This window comes from Myotis yumanensis, unplaced genomic scaffold (genome assembly GCF_028538775.1).
Source record: "Myotis yumanensis isolate MYYU_CA2020_CCGP unplaced genomic scaffold, mMyoYum1.0.hap1 SCAF_9, whole genome shotgun sequence".
Classification (NCBI taxonomy): domain Eukaryota; kingdom Metazoa; phylum Chordata; class Mammalia; order Chiroptera; family Vespertilionidae; genus Myotis; species Myotis yumanensis.
The window spans coordinates 59,927,829-59,948,184 of NW_027223760.1; the positions used below are offsets into that span (position 1 = coordinate 59,927,829).

The following is a 20,356-nucleotide window of genomic DNA, read 5'->3' on the forward strand; positions in this document are numbered from 1 at the left end:
ACCATTATTAAAGGTAGAGCCAGAAGACACGGTCCTTCCAATGAGAAAAGTTGTGCATAAAGCTGAGTAACTCATACAGGAAGTGGTTCATGCACCTATTATGAGCTTCCAGTGTGTAATTGCAGTGTATGGGTGGCTTTGCATGCACCAGTTTGGTATTTGCTCATGTTGAATGGGTAGCCTTCCCACATAATTCTCTTTATGTCAAAATTTATTTATTTTGATGCTTGACATAATTCTCTTTATGTCAACAGAACAATCCTTTGCATGTGGAACAGCTTCCAAAAGGTGCCCCATATATACCAAACACAAAAGTAGAAAGGTCTGAATGACCACTGAATTGCAAATTTGAAATTTAATTACTTCTTAAGGATTTCTTTTATTTTCTAAATTTTTAAATTAATTCATTTATTTTGATGCTTGACATAATTCTATTTATGTCAACAGACTACAATGAAACAAGTTATTGGCTAAGTTCCATCAATTTTTTTTTAATTCTCTTTGATTTTCTCTCCTGGTCTTCTGTTATCCTTTCTACAGGTCGCTTCTTCAGCCCCTTCATTTTTCTGGTTTGTAGTTTGTTTAGGTCTTGCTTCTGCATATGAATCCTTCCACAGTTGTACCAAAAGTATCATGGGAGACACTTTTCTTTTTCTTTGGCTTGAGGGCTTTTGGCATTTCCATGGATAACTTATAAAGGTCATCTGAGGCCAGATGTGCCCTCAGCACCAGGTCCAATGTGGGTCCCATCTCTTCCAATTCAGTCCGTGGTGTTCTGCAACCAGATGTCTTCAACAGCAGCTTATAGCTTTGAAAGTAAATCTTCCCCTTCAGTGCAGTGAAGTGTAGGACATACTCTAAACCAGCCAGGCAGGTATTTGATACTGCGGGGCTCCTGAAAAAAATCAATAAGAAGACTTTTTAGCCTTCTGTTGTCTTCTGTTACATCAAAGTCATTACCAGCAAATATTCACATGTTCCCTCAGGGCATTTACTATTCTTAATATCTTTTAGAGAGACAAACTTCTCAATACCTAATTCAATCATATGAACTATTAATAGATTATTTGGCCGCTTCTTATTATGGGAGCCAAACATAAATAAAGAACAATCTGATTGCATTGAAAAAAATTCCAGTGATGTCTGATCCTCAAATGGTCTCATAATATTTTTTTTTTATACAGAACGCCATATGGTTTTTTCAATGCATACACATCTCTAAGTACTTGTGTGACTGCTGAATTTGCATTTCCCCCTTTAATAAGTATGGCATTTTTAATATATTCACTGAGTTTCGGTTCGTTTGGGGCTTTACAATCCCATCCAGAGCTTCCATCTACCGCACCCGGAGCTGCGCTAACACATGTGCACCGTGGGATTACCGCAAGAAGCTAAATTTTTAAATTTATTATTATTTTTTTGTTTTTGTTAATCCTCACCCAAGGATATTTTCCCATTGATTTTTAGAAAGCGTGGAAAAGAGGGGAGGAGGGGAGAGAGAGACAAACATTGACATGAGAGAGACACATCAATTGGTTGCCTCCCACACATGCCCTGACCAGGGCTAGGGATCGAGCCTGCAGCCTAGGTACGTGCCCTTGACCGGAATCAAACTTGGGACCCTTCAGTCTGCAGACCAACGCTCTATCCACTCAGCCAAACCAGTTAGGGCAAGGATTGTTTTTGAATTTGCGCACAAACATGGTAAAATTTGTCAGTGGATAACTTTTATTATGTGGAGACCAAAGGATAACAAAAGGGACCGTATGTTCAATTCACTATATTAAACATTGATAAAGCCTTTTCTTAAGGACTTCTGATGCCAAAATGTAAGAGTTCAATATTACCCGCTTTCTTCGGTTTCAAAGTTCTCATTTTTCTGCCATAACTGAGGTCCCACAGAGGGTAGAATGGTAAAGAATCAAAATGAATAAAGACTAACCAAAAAGGCAACCTGAGGACACACCCAGAGGCATTGGGACCTGGAAGAACAGTCTAGCAACCAGACTGCACCCTATGCCGTCTGTGCCCTTCAAGCTCTGCTATCAGCACATTCTGAATGTGGAATTCAAACCATGGCTTAACCGGAGCTCTGGATCTGAGCTGGGAGACAAGGCATCACCGAGAACATCAGAGCTATTGTCCCCGGCTCCTTGGGCAGGGTATGCTCAACTCTCTTCATGTTGGAAGGGTTGGTTATTGACCACTTTTCCACTCTGGGCAACCAATCCTCGTTCCTGGAATGACTTCTTATCCCACCCAGCACACAGCCTTTCACATTTCCTTTTCCAGTTTTCCATTTAAATCCGAACTTAGGTAACCATGTTCTCTTACACACGTTCACTGACAGAGGAATGGGCATAGTTTAAGCCTGGGGAAGGGTAGCAAAATATGCCACCCCAAAATATGCCACTTGGGCATAAAGATTATTTTGATGAAAAAGCACTTAAAAAAACAGCCGATGCGATGCAAGATGGGTGCTCTGACCCCTCCTCCTTTCTTCCTGAAAGGAGATAAAACACCACATGGAAGATGTCCATTCTTATCACCAAAGATGAGAAGTCAAAGTATAGAAAAGTCTGTACAAACAAACTTGTTACTCTAACCCTTATTTTCCTAATTACTTTCTCACCATTTTCTGCCCTAGCCCTTTGTTTTGTTATGCTTGCAGAATTTACTACCTTCTCTCCAATTCAGTATATAAATGTTCACCTCAAATTGGATCTTTGGGTCTTCATTTCTTTATTTTAATATAAAACTTATATTAAATAAATTTGTATGCTTTTCTCCTTGTAATCTGTCTTTTGTTACAGAAGCCCCAGCCAGTGACTTAAAAGGGTAGAAGGTAAGGTTAGTGGTGAAAACATTTTTACAAAGGGTCATTCAGAAAAATAATTAATGGGTCTCATTTTTCTACTCAAAATAAAAATACTTTTATTAAATCCTAGAAGAAAAAAAGTTTACATATATAGTACAAATTATACTGCTGACCTTATTAAATAAGTGAAAGTCAATGAGAAAATTTGCAGAGCCTTTTAGACAATGAAATGTTAAAAAGCCAAGCACGTTTGAGGAAGAATCAGAATTTACATTTTAATCTTTCAACCCTTATATTTATAAAGTGCCTTAGAGTTCACAAATGATGGCCACATGTTCACTCTCATTTAATATCAGCAACACATGAGGTACACGTTATTATCATTTCTATTTTTCAGCTAAAGGAACTAAAGTTCAGAGAGGCAAACTGATCTTTGTAAGATCATATATCCATTTAGCGGCAAAGCTGTGGAGAGATATCAAGCTAATACATTGAAAACTATACAGGACACAAGCTTGGCTCCTGTAACAAAGGCCGAAACAAGAGAGAAGTTTATTGCTCTCTAATTGTCTGTAAATAGTTTGAGCACAAACAGTCCCAGGAAGACAAGGCAGTCCCACCATGTCAAGGACCCAGGCTCTGCCTACCTTGCTGGTCCTCAGCTCAGGGCTCCCATCTCATGGAATAATCAAGTGGTTTCCATTCCCATGATCACATCTTAGTTACAGCCAGCAGGACGGGAAGGAGAGAGGGAGGAAGGGCTCACTGCTTCACTCCAGGAGCATAGTCTGGAAGCTGTACATCTGTCTTCTGCTCCCATGAGCCAGAACTTGAAAACACCTAATGACAAGCAGCATTGTGCTCAACTAAATGATGGCATTCTATTGACATAGGACAAAGTATGAAATGCATATTGGGGGACAACTGCAGTCTTGTCCTTTTGAGTACCTATTGTATGTCAAGAACTAGTTAAGATATTGGAATAGCGATAAGAAAATGTGGTTAGCTTCTGTCAGTTTAAGCCAGTTTGAGCTTTCTTCTCCTCTGGTTAGACAATTCCTCTCATCCCCAACTAGTCAGGGCAGCTTGAACCAGGCAAACAATCATGGAAATAATGGTGCCCAAAGATGTACACATCCTAATTTCAGGAATCTGTGAATATTACCTTATGTGGCAAAAAGGACTTTGTAGATGTGATTAAACTAAGGATCTTGATATGGGAAGATTATCCTGAATTATCTGGGTGGTCTTAAGGTAACCACAAGGGTCCTTATAAGAGAGAGGCAGGAGATTAGAGTGGGTAGTAAGGGGGAGGCGATGTGACCACAGAAGCAGAGACTGTAGTGGTGTGCCACAAGCCAAGGAATGCTGGCAGCCTATAGAAACTGGAAGAGACAGAATTGATTTTCCCTAGATCCTCTATAAGGAACCAGCCTTGCCAACATATCGATTTTAGCCCTTTTAGACTCATTTTAAACTTCAGATCAAGAGAACACATTTGTGTTGTTTTAAGCCCCTAAGTATGTGGTAAATTCTTACAGCAATAGGAAACTAATACAGGTGAATGGTGAGGCTTAGTGCCATAACTTCTTATAAGAGCCAGATCCCAGGACTCAACTCTGCATATGATGGAATAACCCTGCCACCATCTGGCTGAAAGCTACATGTGGAGCCCATGGGAGCCATTTCTGTTTGATTCCTTTTGCTTTGCCATTAGATCACAAGTCTTATAAAGCTGGGTAGGCCACATGTAGCCGGGCAATCACTGTTCGCTCATACTCGGTTTAAAGCTCCTATGGAGGTTCCATTCTTTGCATTCCAGTCATTTTGTAACAATCGTTATAAAGGTACTGTCCATGTGTATCTAGCTTTCAGAAATGGGTAGCCTTTGATTCGTTTTTTGGAAAGTATTAACACATATTCTGAGAGAGAGAGAGAGAGAGAGAGAGAGAGAGAGAGAGAGGTAAGGAGAGTGGGAGGAAGGAAGAGAGAGAGGAAAAAAAGAAAACAAAGAAAAAACTTAGAGGAAGATAGGCAACCAGAAAAGTGTGAACCACAGCGGGACTGTTTATCAGTGAGCACATTGAATTGCTATGGTCTTTGGTCACCATCACAAGGAACATTCCTGCCACAGTTTTCCTGACTTACACTTGAAGACACTGAATGAGCCACGAATGGCCACAGGCTCCCCAGGAAAAAGAGGTGAATGGACAGAGGTGTGGCTCGAATATTTCTAATGTGAATTGCTTCAGGCTGAATGGCATCATGCCCTAGGTGTGTGCATGATGCACTGGATAGACACAGCACCTGGACCAAGAAATTCAGAATAATTTGCCCTTATGGAGAGAAGCCAGAGGCAGATGCTTCATCTAAAGATGCCAGTCAGCTCTTCTTGGTTGGCAATTCACAGGGAATGAGAGGATATAAAGGGTATATCTATTGTGGCTGGTATTTAAGAGGCTAGTCCATCCACAGTGGGGCTGGATTAGGTTCAGGACGAATAAATTCTGACGCAAATATTTGCATTTTGTTTTGGGATTTTTATAGATATTGATTTCATGTCATCATTGCAGTAACTCTGTCACTCTGTGATCTTGGTTTCATTCTTCCTGGTACAGATGAAGTACCTGAGACTCAGAAAGATGAGGCAGCTTGTCTGAGTTTACACCGTTTTCACAGGTAGAGTCCACACCTGAACTCAAGTCTTCAAAGTCTGGGTCTGGACTCCTTCCACTGAAACATGAGGCTCTGTAATGACATCCCATGCCGTTGCAATGGAAAGGGTGTTTCAGTGCGCGGTTAGAGCTGCACAGTCATAGAAGATTCAGGGGTTATTTTGCTCTGCATGTGCCTGTCAGGTTGCAGCTGGGCGTGTCTTTGGATAGGTTGTCCTCAGACATGTTAGCAGTGCAAGGGCAATGCTGACTTTGCACAGCTTCTCTAATTGTCTTCCCCCTCAGACCCCAGTGCATCCATTAGCTTACATCAGAGCTACAGGTCTTCCCCAAGAACCTCTGGTGACAGCAATCAAGTAAACTCCCCCGTGCTACTTGTAACCAGCATGTTCAAGGCTTCTCAAAGCTGTGCTATTGTGCCCATCTCACTGCTGCCTCCTTCTCATCACTGGGGTCCACAGAGTGGCCTGGCCAGCAGTCCTGGTGGAGGGATCTACCCTATTCCAGGCACTCCTCATGCCATTTTATTTTTTCTATAGAGCCCTTTGATTTACATATTTGTTTTCAAGTCTATATTTTCTCTGCTCTAGAATATAATCTATTTGAAAGTAGGCCCCTTCCTTATATTGTTCACTGTCGTATCGCCAAGGACTAGAATTGTGCCTGGCATCCAAACAGATCCTCAATAAATATCTGTTGAGGGAATGGATGAGATGACATTGACATGACTGCTTCCAATTTTAACGCTCTGAACCCCTCCACTAAAAGGCAGCCCAGTCTATTCTAATGGCAACTCTTCCGCATATTTCTGCAAAGCTCTAAGGGTTCTTCTGTCTACTTATGAATTCATTTTCATGGTCTTTGCTGCATGCCAGGGCACTAAAACCCAGATGCTCATCTCAAAGCTCGACTCTGTGTCTAATAGTTGTTTTGCTGGTTTTGAGTGGAAATCTTACTACTTCTGGAACCATTTTGATTCTTATAGTACCAGCTCAATTGCTCCATTTATTTATTTAGTTAGTTAGTTAGTTAGTTAGTCAGTTAATCCTCACCCAAGGATATTTTTTCCACTGATTTTTTTTTTTTTTTTGGTGGAAGGGAAGGGAAGGGGGAGGGGAAGGGACATTGATGTGAGAGAAGCACATTGATTGGTTGCCTTCTACACTCATCCTGACCAGGGTCAGTGATCAAGCCTGCAACCCAGGTATGTGCCCTTGACTGGAAATCGAACCCACGACCCTTTGGTCAGTGGGTCAACACTGTAACCACTTAGCCACACCAGCCAGTGCTCAATTGTTCATTTTAAAGTAAGAGAATGGGTATTTCTTCATGTTGCGTGATCAGTAAGGGGTGTTCCATGGAGCTCCAAAGTATTACTGACCTTCCATTTCATTTAAAAACTACCAAAATGCCTGACCGGGGTAGCTTAATGGTTTGGGGTCTACCTATGAACCAGGAGCTCAGAGTTTGATTCCAGATCAGGGCACATGCCCGGGTTGCAGTTTTGATCCCCAGTATGGGGTGTGCAGGAGGCAGCCAACCAATGATTCTCTCTCATCATTTATGTTTCTCTCTCCCTCTCCCTTCCTCTCTGAAATCAATAAAAATATATCTAAAAAATAAAAAATACTGCCAGAATGACTGGATCCATATGAATTCCAACACATAGAAACATCCATGTTATATGATCCATAGGGTTTTTTGCTTAAGCGTATCATGCTCACATCCTATTTGCATAGGTTGGAAAATAATAATTAGTCCCCATACCAATGCAAAAACCTACATTTCATACCATAAATGGTCTAAATATGACTATAACATAATGATGTATATTGTTCCAATGCTGTTGTCAAGAAAATTCCCTCAGATGTTTCCTGCTGATGTACCCCATGGTTCCTTCACATAGCAGAGATCCTTTGATGGATGCTTGGATGTTAGCCCTTCACACAAAGTATTCTTATATTCACTCAGTGGTTTTATATGGTAGCCTTTTATTTCCCTGTATGCTGTTAGCTCCTTTGAGGACCTAAACATCTTATTTTTTTATTCTATTTCCCCAGGGCCTGAGTATATAGGAGCTGATCACTAAATACTGGATAGTATTTGATGATTCATGCATTTGCATGTTATAGTCAGTAAGCTCTACCAAATAATTCTGCAGTTGTGTAAACTGCTTCAGCTACATTCACACCCAGCATTTAAGGATATTACATAAAATTTTTAGATGTATTAAGCTAGTCAATTTAATCATGAGCAACATTAAAGAGACAAGAATGCAGCGGAATGTTGATTGTTCATCAGCCCTTGACATGGCGGGACCCATGACTGAATACATTGACTCTCCTTTGCCTTCCTCATACTACAGACCAAAGCCTCTTCTCAGTCTTCTTGAAATTTAATTCTCTGTTCCTTTGACTATTTTAAGTCACTACCAATCCCTTCCTGGACTTGAGGATTGTAAGGAATGAGTTCAGCTTTCTCCCCGCCCCCCACCCCATCCCTGCCCCCCCCCCCCCCCACACACACACACAGCTTCTGTTCTCCACACAAGCAGACCAATCTCCCTCACAGTCAGTCTTAAGGACACTGAGCTGCTCTTCATACCAATCATGTCATATCATATGCTTTTGTCTTTCTGTCATCAATCTATGTCCTTTTCCCTTTTAAAATGAACTTTATTTTTTAAAAAAAATATATTTTATTGATTTTTTACAGAGAGGAAGGGAGAGAGATAGAGAGTTAGAAACATCGATGAGAGAGAAACATCGATCAGCTGCCTCCTGCACATCTCCTACTGGGGATGTGCCTGCAACCAAGGTACATGCCCCTGACCGGAATCAAACCTGGGACCTTTCAGTCCTCAGGCCGACGCTCTATCCACTGAGCCAAACCGGTTTCGGCAATAAACTTTATTTTTAAGTATGACATACTTCCAAAAAAATGTACAGATCTTAGGTGTAAATTTTGATGAGTTTTCATAAAGTAAAAATGTAACTAGCACGTGGGTCAAGAAAGAATATTACCACCACATAGGACACCCTTCAAGCTGATGGTTATCCACCTCTAAAGGTAACCATAGCTCACCATCCTGACATCTAGCACTATAGATAAACGTTCTGTTTTAAAAATTTATGTAAGTGGAATCATAAAGTATTTTGTGTGTCTGGACTCATTTTCTCAAAGTTATGTTTGTGAGATGGATCTATGTTGTTGCATGTAATGATAGATGGTTTATTCTTGTGTTGTATAGCATTCCATTGAATATATGAATCATGATTCATTTATTCATTCTATTCTATCCATTTCATACCACAATTAATTGATTTATGCTCTGCTGTAAACAGTCTTATACATATCTTTTAACACATGAGTTCACCGTGTTGGGTATGTAAGTAGGAGCAGAATTATAGTATGTTTTAAGATTGTCAAAAGAAGACTTGCAGATTTTGAAGAAGAAAAGTTGATTTGCAAAGTAGTACAAGAGAGTCAGACTTCAGAAGCGTCACAAAAACAAACAAACAAAAAAACTAAGAAGTTAGTTGAATAAGAAAAACCCTCAACATTTCCAAGTTGCATTAGTTGACTGATCTATTAATGGTTGGGAAGAGCAACTTTCTCACACGATTATCATATCCACAAAGGTCATGGCCTGTTTTCATCGCAAAAGTCAGAGATAAAGTTGTTTTTGCAAGTAGACAAGGCTTATAGGAATTGTTCAAGGTCTCATTTCTTTTGAGTCTCAGAACTGCACAGGTGGGCCCCTTATTCTTGCAAAGTATTTTGTTGTGTATGATACATATGCTCATTCATTATGGTAGCAGGACAAAGTGTTAGCTATGTTTCTACAGCAATGTATATATTTGCATTTAATTGATCTTATTGCAGTTGTTTGCATTCTTCTGTTTTCCTGTGGCCACTTGGTTATCTTTTGTTTAGTGCTATTCAGCATTACCTTTTTTTTATGTTGGGTTGTTTGCTTTTAATTGTTAGTTTGTAGGAGTCCTTTATATTCTAGGTATGAATTCTTTGTATGATATATGCAGTGCTAATAATTTCTCCAACTGTGGCTTGCCTTTTCCCTCCCTTAATAGTATCTTTTCATGACCAGAAGTCTTTAATTTTTATGTTAATTCTTTTTCTTTCATTATTAGTGTTTCTTATCCCTGTTTATAAAATAGTTGCCTGTTCCAAGGTCATGACACATACTCCTAAGTTTTTTCCTAAAAGCTTTATTTTTTTAACCTTTCACATTTAGATCTGCAATCCGACTAAAAATGAATTTTGTGGATGGTGTGACCCAAAAGGTTCAACATTCATCTGTTTCCAAGTGGATATCCAGTTGACTCAGCATCATTTATTGAAAAAAATAATTGTCATTTTTACCCCACTACATTGTAGTGTCAGCTTTGTCAAACATCAGGTGAACCTTTGTGTTTGGATCTATTTCTAAATTCTGATCTGTTCCATTGGGTTTATTGTCTATCCTTGTACAAACTCTAATTTATTAGTCATTATTATGTCTGGTAGTTTAGTTCTTCAAGTTATATTCTTCTTCTTCTTTAAGATTGTATAGGCTATTCTTAACTCTTTATGTAAATTTTAGAATAAACTTTTCAAATCTCACTCTCACGCACATACACCTCGGCTGGGATAGTGATTGGAATTCCATTGACCATACAGGTCAATTTGGTAGAATTGACACCTGTATAGTATTATTCTGTCTTCTAACTCATCAACATAGTATATCCTCCATTTATTTAGGTATTCTTAAGTTGATCTTAACAATGTTTTGTAGTGTTTAGTGTAGAACTTTTAAATATCTTTTATTTTCTTCCACGTGCTTGACATACTTTATTATTATAGGTGATATCATTTTTTAAAAATATATTTTTATTGATTTCAGAGAGGAAGGGAGAGGGAGAGAGAGATAGAAAGATCAATGATGAGAGCGAATCATTGATCGGCTGCCTCCTGCACACCTCCTACTGGGGATTGAGCCCGCAACCCAGGCATGTGCCCTTGACTGGAATCAAACCTGGGACCCTTCAGTCCGAAGGCCAGTGCTCTATCCACTGAGCCAAACCATCTAGGGCAAGGTGATATTATTTTTAATATTTCATTTTCTATGCCTTTATTGTTGGTGTATAGAGATACAATTGATTTTTGTATATTGTGGCTGAATGTTATATATTTTTCTATTCCCTTTTAGCTTTTCTGTGTCCTTCTATTTAAACTGAGTCTCTTGTAAGAAAGCTATTGTTGGATTATTTTTTAAATTCAATCTTACAATATTTATGTGTGTTTGTGTTTGTGTGTGTATGTGTGTGTGTGTGTGTAATGGAGTTTTGAATCACTTATTTTTACTTGAACAACATTTCAAGACAGTACACAATTCTTTGATATGAATACATGTTAAATGGGGATGATGATGGTACCTCCTCCCACAGGGATTTTATGATAAATAAATGATTATTTTTTTAAGTTTTTAACAATACTTGAAATATAGTTAATACTCAATAAACTAGTAATTATAGCTTTTATTACAGAAATTTAAGTTTTTTTCTAATCTTTGCTATTTCAAATAATAAGCCACAAACATCCCTATACTATTGTGATGTATCATACTGTTATCTCCACAGTATTTCCCAGCTGTTTTCAGATGTGCATATTTACATTTTTCATAGATAATGACAAATTTCCTTCTTTCTCCATTAAAATGCATTTCTTTTATGAATCACCCTAGAAAACTTTTTTTGTAGTAACAACCTCATACATTTCTCGGTACTTATATATAACTATGATGTTTATGTTCAATAAAACTGATCTGTCGTTATGAACATTAGCTATCATTTGTGAAGCACCTAAACATATCAGGGTCCATAGAAAGGTTAGTTAAATCACTTATGTGATAATAAATTTAATGTGAAATAAAAAAACATTGGTTCATTAATTGAAACACATGTGTTATGCTAATGTTAGATGGTAATAATAATTATATGCAATATCTCATAGCTAGTAATTGTTGACCAAGAATCAAGTGTTCTTTGGTCTGAATACTATGCAATGAATTTGATAGAGGCAGATCTCTTTTCTCATTTTATTTTTGCAATAAGCAAAGATTGAAAGTCAAATGCTTTGCCTGAAGTCACATGAGAGATGGCTCCCTAGTTTATAATCTAAGACTTAATTGTAAACTAGTCAGCAATAAATATGCCCTTGACTTTCTACTTCCCAAACCACAGACATAGAAAAAACTCAATAAATACTGATTCCCTGACTGACGGACTAATTTATCTGACCACAGGGTTCTGCATGATTCTGGCTGTAGCCAGCTCAAATGTTGTCCTCAACCAAATACCCTAACATTGCTCCCATCTTTTAGTTTCTTAACAAAAATGAGCAAATCGGTGACTCTGCTTGTAAGTTAGAATGAAAAATAACATACATTACCTATAATGAATCAGCTCATTAAATAGGAAGGCAGGTCACAGCATAACTCTCCCAATAGCTGCCACTTCCTTACATAATTGAGGGTTTGCTTTCCCCTAATCATGACCTAGGCTCTCTTGATAATCCTTCATGTTCACCTTGGCTGATTGGGTAAAAGAAAGCTGGGTTATCACCACAGGAGCCTTATCACAGTTCTTCTTTATGGGGCTTTTTATTTTCTCTCCAGGTTATCATCTCTGTTGGACATATTGGTCTTCAATAACCTGCTTAGTCAGAAGTCTGAACTAACTTAATTTGTTAACAACAACAAAAAATTCTTCCCTCTATCTTTTTCCTTTGAACCAACAGGGTTTTCCCGTTTTTATGACATAAACCTTCTCACCCTCAACAAATCCCATATAACATTTTGAGCTATAGCATTTGCCTCTAAATAAGCTTTTTTAATCAGGTCAGAAGATATTGTGCCTCTCACATGGAGCTGAAAAATAACATTCACTAGCTCTACAGAGGATTGGCTACTGCATTATAAATTCCTACAGTATAGGAGGATGGTAACATCTAGAGAACCCGTCATGTTTCTTGCTTCTTTATAATGATGTTTTTAATCATTGTGTCACTCACGTATGGCAAGTATTGATTTGGTATCTAAAATACTTAATTATTCTGGAATATTCTTTCTATTGCAGAAGCATCCACAAAGGTTGCTAATTTTAATCTTGACCAGGAATAGCATGAAATTTCAATAGAAAGGTTGATTGACGCAGGTATATTACTCCTCCTTTATAGTTTTCCATAAAACATTGGGAATCATGCCCTTTTTCATCCAACACAGCTTTGATAAGTAGAAGTAAACAAATTAGCTCATCATTAAGAATTTATCTATCACTATTTAGAAAAAAATGAATGGTTACATTTGCACAAGCTTTATTATTAGAATAACAACTCAGTTCAAACTCCTTTGATTCAGGAATTAGAGACATGATTTGATAAAGGGAAAGAATATTGGAATGGAAGCCAAAACACCTGAGATCAAGATTTACCTTTTACCATCAAATGGAACTTTGGAAAGTTACTCAACCTCTTTCAGTTTATTCATCCTCACTTGTAAAATGAGAGGGTTAAATTACAGAAGTCCCTACCAACTGTAAAACTCCATATCATTATTCAAAATAAAGAAGTAATTCCTTTAAAAACATTAGATTTTAGATTTTCATCTTCTAAAAATTTGATTATTCTATAATGTCAGAAAATAAGTAATTTTATTACTGATATCCCACTAACTTGCCTTTACTGGAATTAGCAAGTATAACATATTGTACCAGTTCTACTATGGTGCCTTTTCTTAAAACCGCCTTAGGCTAATAAGTTATATCTTCCAATTAAATCTTAACAATGTACATACAATTAAGAATCATTAAATATTCACTCAACAAATACAAATTTAGGTGTTTACTTTAAAAGTACATCAATGAAGTCAATTGACCTAAATTTCAGAGTCAAGCATGAGTCTATCTGTCTATCATCTATGTATCTATCTATCCATCTATCTGTTGCCTGTTGTGCTTATTTATTTTTTTGTTGTATCATTTTTGGTAAAGATTACAGAGGCTTTGGGCTGGATTTACCCACCACCAGGAATAAAATGGGCTCAATTGTTATTCTCTTTTTAAATATTTTATTGATATCCGAGTGGAAAGGAGGGGGAGGGAGAGTGATAGAAACATCAATGATGAGAGACAATCATTAATCAGCTGCCTCCTGCATGGCCCACACTGAGGATAGAGCCCACAATCCGGGCATGTGTCCTGACTGGGAATCAAATTGTAACCTGGTCCATGGGTCGATGCCCAACCACTGAGCCTTGACAACTGGCCTTAATTGTTATTTTCTTTTTCGGTCCTTCCTTTCCTCTGGGGTGGTAGAAAGAATAGGATCCTCAGGGAACCCAGAGCACCATCTCAGCTTTTCTATTCCAAAGGCAATTCACTAACCTCCCAGAACCTTAGGTCTCATGAGGAATAATATTCATCCCCTGACCTACCTCACAGGATTACCAGGAGAATGAATAAGATAAGTGAATGCATTTTATAAATTATATAGTGCAAAACAAATGCAAGGTAATATACTGCTAATTATGACTTCTTCACTCAAGCTATTATTAATTCATTCTCACACACTCAGCAAATATTTTTGAGTACCTGTTGTGTGGCAGGCACTGTTCACAGCATGGGCAATCAGAAAGTCAGGCAATAAGTAAAGTCTGAGAAACCGTCACAGCAGAGAAATGCCTGTATTATCATAAGGACTAACAGGAATATGCTACCCTCCCTGGGCGGGATCCCAGAACAGAAAAGACATTCAGTAAAAAACTAAGGAAATCTGTATAAATTATAAACTTTAGCTGATAATAATGTATCACTATTGGTTCATTACAAATTTTGGAAGAATAATCAAGTAGGTATACTGATAAATTAGAAATGAGATGTTCAATGTAGAAATCAAATATAATTTTTAGGATTGTGTTTTGGATAACTTGGTGAGTACAGGCCCATTTCCTATAATGGCATCACACTGTAAGATTTCTGGGCATTGTTGAGTTTACATTTGAAGTAGGTGATAATACATTTAATGTGAAATAAAAATATTGGTTCATTAATTATACCAAATGTGTTCTGCTAAATGTAAGTTGGGAATAATACAAGAAATTATAGAGGACAGAGGGAGGGGGAAGGTGGAGGATACAGGGAAACTCTGAGTCTGCGCTATCTCTCTAATTTTTCTGTAAATCTAAAACTGTTCTAAAAATAAAATCTATTTTTAAAAAGGCAGGCAAGACTCATGGAGCAGTGGGAAGAAAAACATTGAATTCAGGCACTCATGATTGTTCCCACAGGTGTGAAATAAGATGCTGTGACAATTGAGGGACAACTGTAAGTGGCCCTCTCTCTGGGGAGTGGTCTTCCATCTGAGACCTGGTTAAAAAGACAAGGCCAGCCCCATCCCCAAGGGAAAGCATTCCCCTCCACGGCAACATCAAGACACTAAAGGCGAGGACCAGTCTCACACGTGTGAGGAACAGACGTAATCTGTGAGGCTGACGTATACCTAGCAAGGGCCAAAGGTCGGGTGGGGTGAGATGAGTTCCGATCAGTAGGACTTGCGTTCTCCAGAATCCCACATAAGGTTCTGGAATTTTGGTTGAAGTGTAGAAGAAGACTGTTGTTCACACAAAGTGGTGCAGCTGCTCTGTCCTAAAAAGATTGAGAGTGAGTCCTGGGGGCCAACTGCACTATCCAGGTTAATAAAAACTCCATGACACCTACCTGCTATTTCCTGGAGTCTCCCTTGGGGGAAGCTAGACTTCAAAGGAGAAATCATAACCAGCATGGTTTCATCATTCGCCAAAGGCCAGTTTCCTTTGTGGAAGTACCATAGAAGCAGCTTCAGATTTTCTGCCCACCGGGTTTCTCAGACAGCATCTCTATTCATGAGAAAGTAAACTACCCAGTGTGTAAAGTTACCACCATATGTCTCCATTTCCCTGGCAGTTCGTTTTTCCTTTTCAGTGATAGGTGTCACTAAGGGGTGGTTGGGGGACTCTAAGACCAACTTACTTCAAAAGGCCCTTGGAATCATCCAGTCCACTAACCATAATGGTATTTACTCCCTCCTTCCCTCCCATTCTTCCCAGCCCAGACTTGAGCCAGTTTTCAAGAAAGACAGTAGAACAACAGCCTTTTCGTCGCTGCCTTAGCCTCAGACTGCTGGAGTCCAATCCCAGCGGGTCCAGGGGTCCCCAAAGGTGTGGACGGAGTCAGCGAAGAAGGAATGACACGAAGACAGCCTTCATTTGATCAGCAGCCTAGTCAGGACCTATAGCCAGGATTTCCAGCCAAAGTTCTGGTCGGAGCTCTGGTTAGGAACTGATGAGGTTCTGATGTTTATTGTCTTGTTACATCTGTATTTATACCAGCCGATTTTAATCCTGTCAATTTCTATTACAAAGGTTAGGGCGTTTCTTATCTCCATTCCAGGGAGTAAAGATTATGTAGCTTAACTACCCGCCTGGCACTTAATTAAGGGGTTGTATCCCCTCCCTAACCTCAGGGAAAGATCCCCACCTGGGGAAACAACCTTTCTCGGAGAGGTGACCTTGGTTAAAACACATGGCGTTTAAAGGGAGCAAACATATTAAGAACAGTATGCTATATATGCCAGGTCCATTGAAACATATGCTGTGCAGATGTTTCTTTCCTTCAGTGACTGTGTCAAGCAGCAAGGATGGACCGGCTTCCGGCATCAGACCTTGCCCTAGCTTAGGAGAAGCAGCACCCTAGATCGTGCCTTGGCCAGCACGCGGGCACTCTGCACTGCTTGAAGTCAAACTCCGATGACTCAGCCATGTGAAAACAGGCGTCCTAGAGAGAGGCAGTATGAGAGAGTAGCAAGAGCACTGATTTGGAGCCAAAGGAACTGAGTTCAAGCTTAGATGCTGCCACTTTCAGAGCCTCAGTCCTCCACTGTGTGCAATCAGGGGGAGAACTCTTCCCCTGCTGCTCTGACCAGGCTGTGGTGGGAATCAGTAGCTGCTATCTGTGGAAAAGGCTTTGTGAACCTCGGCTGCTGTATGAAAATGGAAACTCAAATAAGTTTCTTTCAATTGATCATCAGCTATGGGAAGCCTGGCAAGGAGTTAGGAATGTGAAAAAATATACCCTGTGCTAGTAAGGAGCTAGGAATTACACTACGGAACAGAGATCTATGCAATCAGGGATCACTGTACTAAGTACTACAGGAGCTCAGTGGCTGGAGACATTGAAAACAAGTAGAAGGGATGGGACTTCAGCTATTCAGTAGAAGAGGAAGCATTTTGATGTGAAAGAATAGAGGGGGAAAAAACCTTTAGTAAAATTAAGGGCATGAGAATGATTGCTTGGGTATGCTTTCAGCAGGAGTAAGAGAAAATGGTGTGACTTTACTGTGGTTATTTTTTGGGTCCCTATTTTATTATATGATCTTTGATCAATTGATTGATTGATTGATGGTGTTTTATTTCAATATCTGATTTGAAAATACCGGTGTCCATAGGAATCTTACTGAGAAGTCGGCTTTCTTTCATCACAGCTACTCTGCATTGGTGGGTCAACTGGGAGTTTTTTCTTCTGATCATTATTGTCTTACCAATGAGAGTAGAGGGAGACAATAGGAACCAATACTCTGAGATTCTGAGTGTAAAGACTTCACAATGAAGTCATGTCATCACGTCTCCCTTCTCTTCATTATTGGAGTTTTTTGCAAAAGCTGGAGAAGTGACTTTATTCAACACCTGCATCTTTAACAACCAGAGCAGTGCAATTACCTTTCTTGGGTATTCTATAGAATTGTCAAACAGCAATTTCCTTTTAGAAGACAGGCTTTTAAATAATGTCGTTTACATACAGAGTCTTAACATCTCTTAAGCTACAAACCTAATTACAAGAATCTGAAATGTACCGCATGTTTATAATTTGATCATTATAAAAGTGCTAAATCAGGGCACCTTTAACATACCTTGTGAAGCAGAAAAAAATGCACTTAGTGAGGCAAAATTAAATATTTTGGAATTTCTTGAATATATGTTAATGTCTATTAATATTACTATATTAACACTATTTGGTATTATATAGTATTTCTCTTCCATTCAACCTGTTTGTGGAGAGAGGTGGCTCATAGTGACATGATTTATCAAGATCATCTGTCATCATTTCCTCTTTGTTAATGAAAAGTAACAATATTTTAAAAAGGACTGCCATCATACCTTATGTATAGATGATAGATGGCATATTCAAGCAAGCTGAGCCAACTCTTCCAATAGACACATGAAATAGTGATGCCAATACTAAATAATATTAGAATTTAGGTAATGTACTGCCATTTGATAAAGTGGCTCAAGCCCAGATTGTATAAACACGTTATTTCTGTGATTCTGGTTTTGTAATTTTTGAAGTGCAAATGGGATTGTCAACCACTGGAAGCAGTGGCATTTCAATATTCTATTGCAAGGTGAATGTTAAAGTGAAAAATTTCACATATCCCCACATTATTTCATTCTGGTACAAGCTCTAAATTAATGTTATGAAATGTTATGAGCATACCTATGAAACTACCGCTTACAAAAATTAAAGCGTATCTTTTATAATCTTCAAATTGTCACTCTGGCAATTCCTCTGTTGCCCCACATTATTCTGGGAATGTCTAGTCTGCTACTTTTTCTTTCTATGTTCTGTTCAGGATTTCTGTTCTCTGTGCCAATTTGTGTCCAGGGATTCTGCAAATCTTTTGTATCTTTTTCTAAGCATGTTCTCCTCGACAGAGCTATTCAGGCTGTAGTCTAATGTACACGCTTCCCAGGCTCTTGCTCAAAAGCCAACTCTACCATTCTAAAAATGCACACATTTTTTAAAAAGAATTATTAGAGTTTCAGATGGCATTGTTTTGAATTTCCATCAGCTGTCACTCTTGATAACGAATATGTATTCATACCATTTCATTCTATAGAAATATAACTGTCTTATAAAATAATTTTTATACTATTTGTATCTTGCTCATATACAATATGATTTTTGTCCCTAAAATCTTAAATATGCCAGTAGGAGGAATCATAAAGTCGGAAATGCTAGAAATATATTCTTTATGCTAGGATACTCAGTTTAAATCTTGATATTTCCTGCTAGGAAAATAACATTTGAAAAAGGAAATAATACTTAAAATGTTCCACCTATTCATGAACAATTCTCAGGAACCATATTTTATTGTGTGAAACATGTTGCGATCCCTATGTCTCTCCTATATTTCTGGGCCTTGTATAAAATATGAACACATCTCTGTGTACAAAGGTTGTATGTATTTCACATGCAAAACCCAAAATTCATGAGTAGCATTTTCTTTTCATTTCACTTCTATATGGATGTAAACTATCACTACAGTAAAAAAAAACAAAAAAACAAAAACGATTCTCTCTTTTTGTTTTGTTTTTAACTTTGCTTTCTCTCGCCATTGCTTAATATTTTATAGAGTTTCTCCCATACCCTCTTAACTGGATTAAAGAGTGAAGACAAGTTTTCTCCATTACAAAATTCTCATTTAATCCTTATCCACACTTAATTTATCAAATTAAATCGGACAAGATTGTGTAAAATCGTCAGACAAGGGTTTGTAAAGGGAGCCCACCGTGACTTGTCAGAGCCTCTCGCTCAGCCTCAGCTGCCCTCGCGCCACTCCAGGCGGGGTCAGGATGCGCCTTGGTGTTACACTGTGGGCTCTGTGGGGACACAGAGCAGCTACACAGCCTCCAGCAGAGTTACTTATTACCCCCTCGGCCCCCTTCACCTGCCCCAGCCATTCAAAATAACATCACACCATCCAATATTCATGAACCACGGTGCTGCAGCCAGGGCCCGCTACTGCAGGTGGCTGTTACATCAGTAATTGCCCAGTACTTCCCTCCACAGCGTAAAATTGTTTTCATTATGTGTCATGAACACAGAGCCAAGCAAAGCCCTCTTGAGTGGTTTCCCAAGGGCTGGAGGGAGGTGGTACTTAACTTAAACAGGCGCTTTTGGCTTAGATTTTTTTTTTTAATAAAAAAAAAAGGAGAAGCCAGTGAAAGCTCATCATTAACTCTCCTTCTAAGTGCAACAAAAAAGCAGAAGCTCATGCAAAACTCCCGTAAAGATTATCCTAAATGTCTCAGTTACGAGGAAGAGCTTTAGGGGCTTTAGCGGGTCTTACGATACTTGAGGCTGCCGAGCAGAGAAGAGAATCACTTTTTCCACCTGACTGGAGTTCCCATGGAGCACGGAGCTGGGGGATAAGCAGGTTTCAGCAATAAACTCCTGCATTGTGCGGCGATAATGCCCAGCCAGGTCCCCCCATTTTGATTCAAGGGTGTCTTTTTCTTGCCCCCCTGTGGAGGACTAATCACAGCTCCACTTTGTTTAATTGCAGCAAAGAGAGAAATGTGTTTAAGAAGTCATTCTGGACCCCTTTAAATGAATGCTGGGGTTCTTCAAGGACAACAAACAGGATGCATAATAAATAAGATTTAATTTCCAGATCAAAATAGGCAAAGTTAAAGATTTTTAGAGACTGATCTGGGAGAGATGCTGCTGAAAAGAGAATAAAAACAGAGGTGGGGTGGGGGGGGGGGGACGTAGGGGGAGCAACAAGTGGGATTAAAGTCTTGGTTTTATATAGAAACAAGCTGTTTCTATATGGTGGGAGGATCCTTACAGGAATAGTCTTTGCAGAATTGGGAGCTAGTAGTTTTTCCTAGCATTTTTTATTGTGATTTGGAAGGAAAGAAGGAAGGAAGGAAGGAAGGAAGGGAGGGAGGGAGGGAGGGAGGGAGCGAGGGAGGAAGGAAGGGATTCTT

The 20,356-nt window shown here is 38.9% G+C and overlaps 1 pseudogene; it reads right to left on the reverse strand.

The window, feature by feature from the left end:
• Nucleotides 1-463: 463 nt before the first annotated feature.
• LOC139016009 (ribosome production factor 2 homolog pseudogene) lies at nt 464-19,823 on the reverse strand (annotated as a pseudogene).
• Between the last annotated feature and the right edge of the window lie 533 nt (nt 19,824-20,356).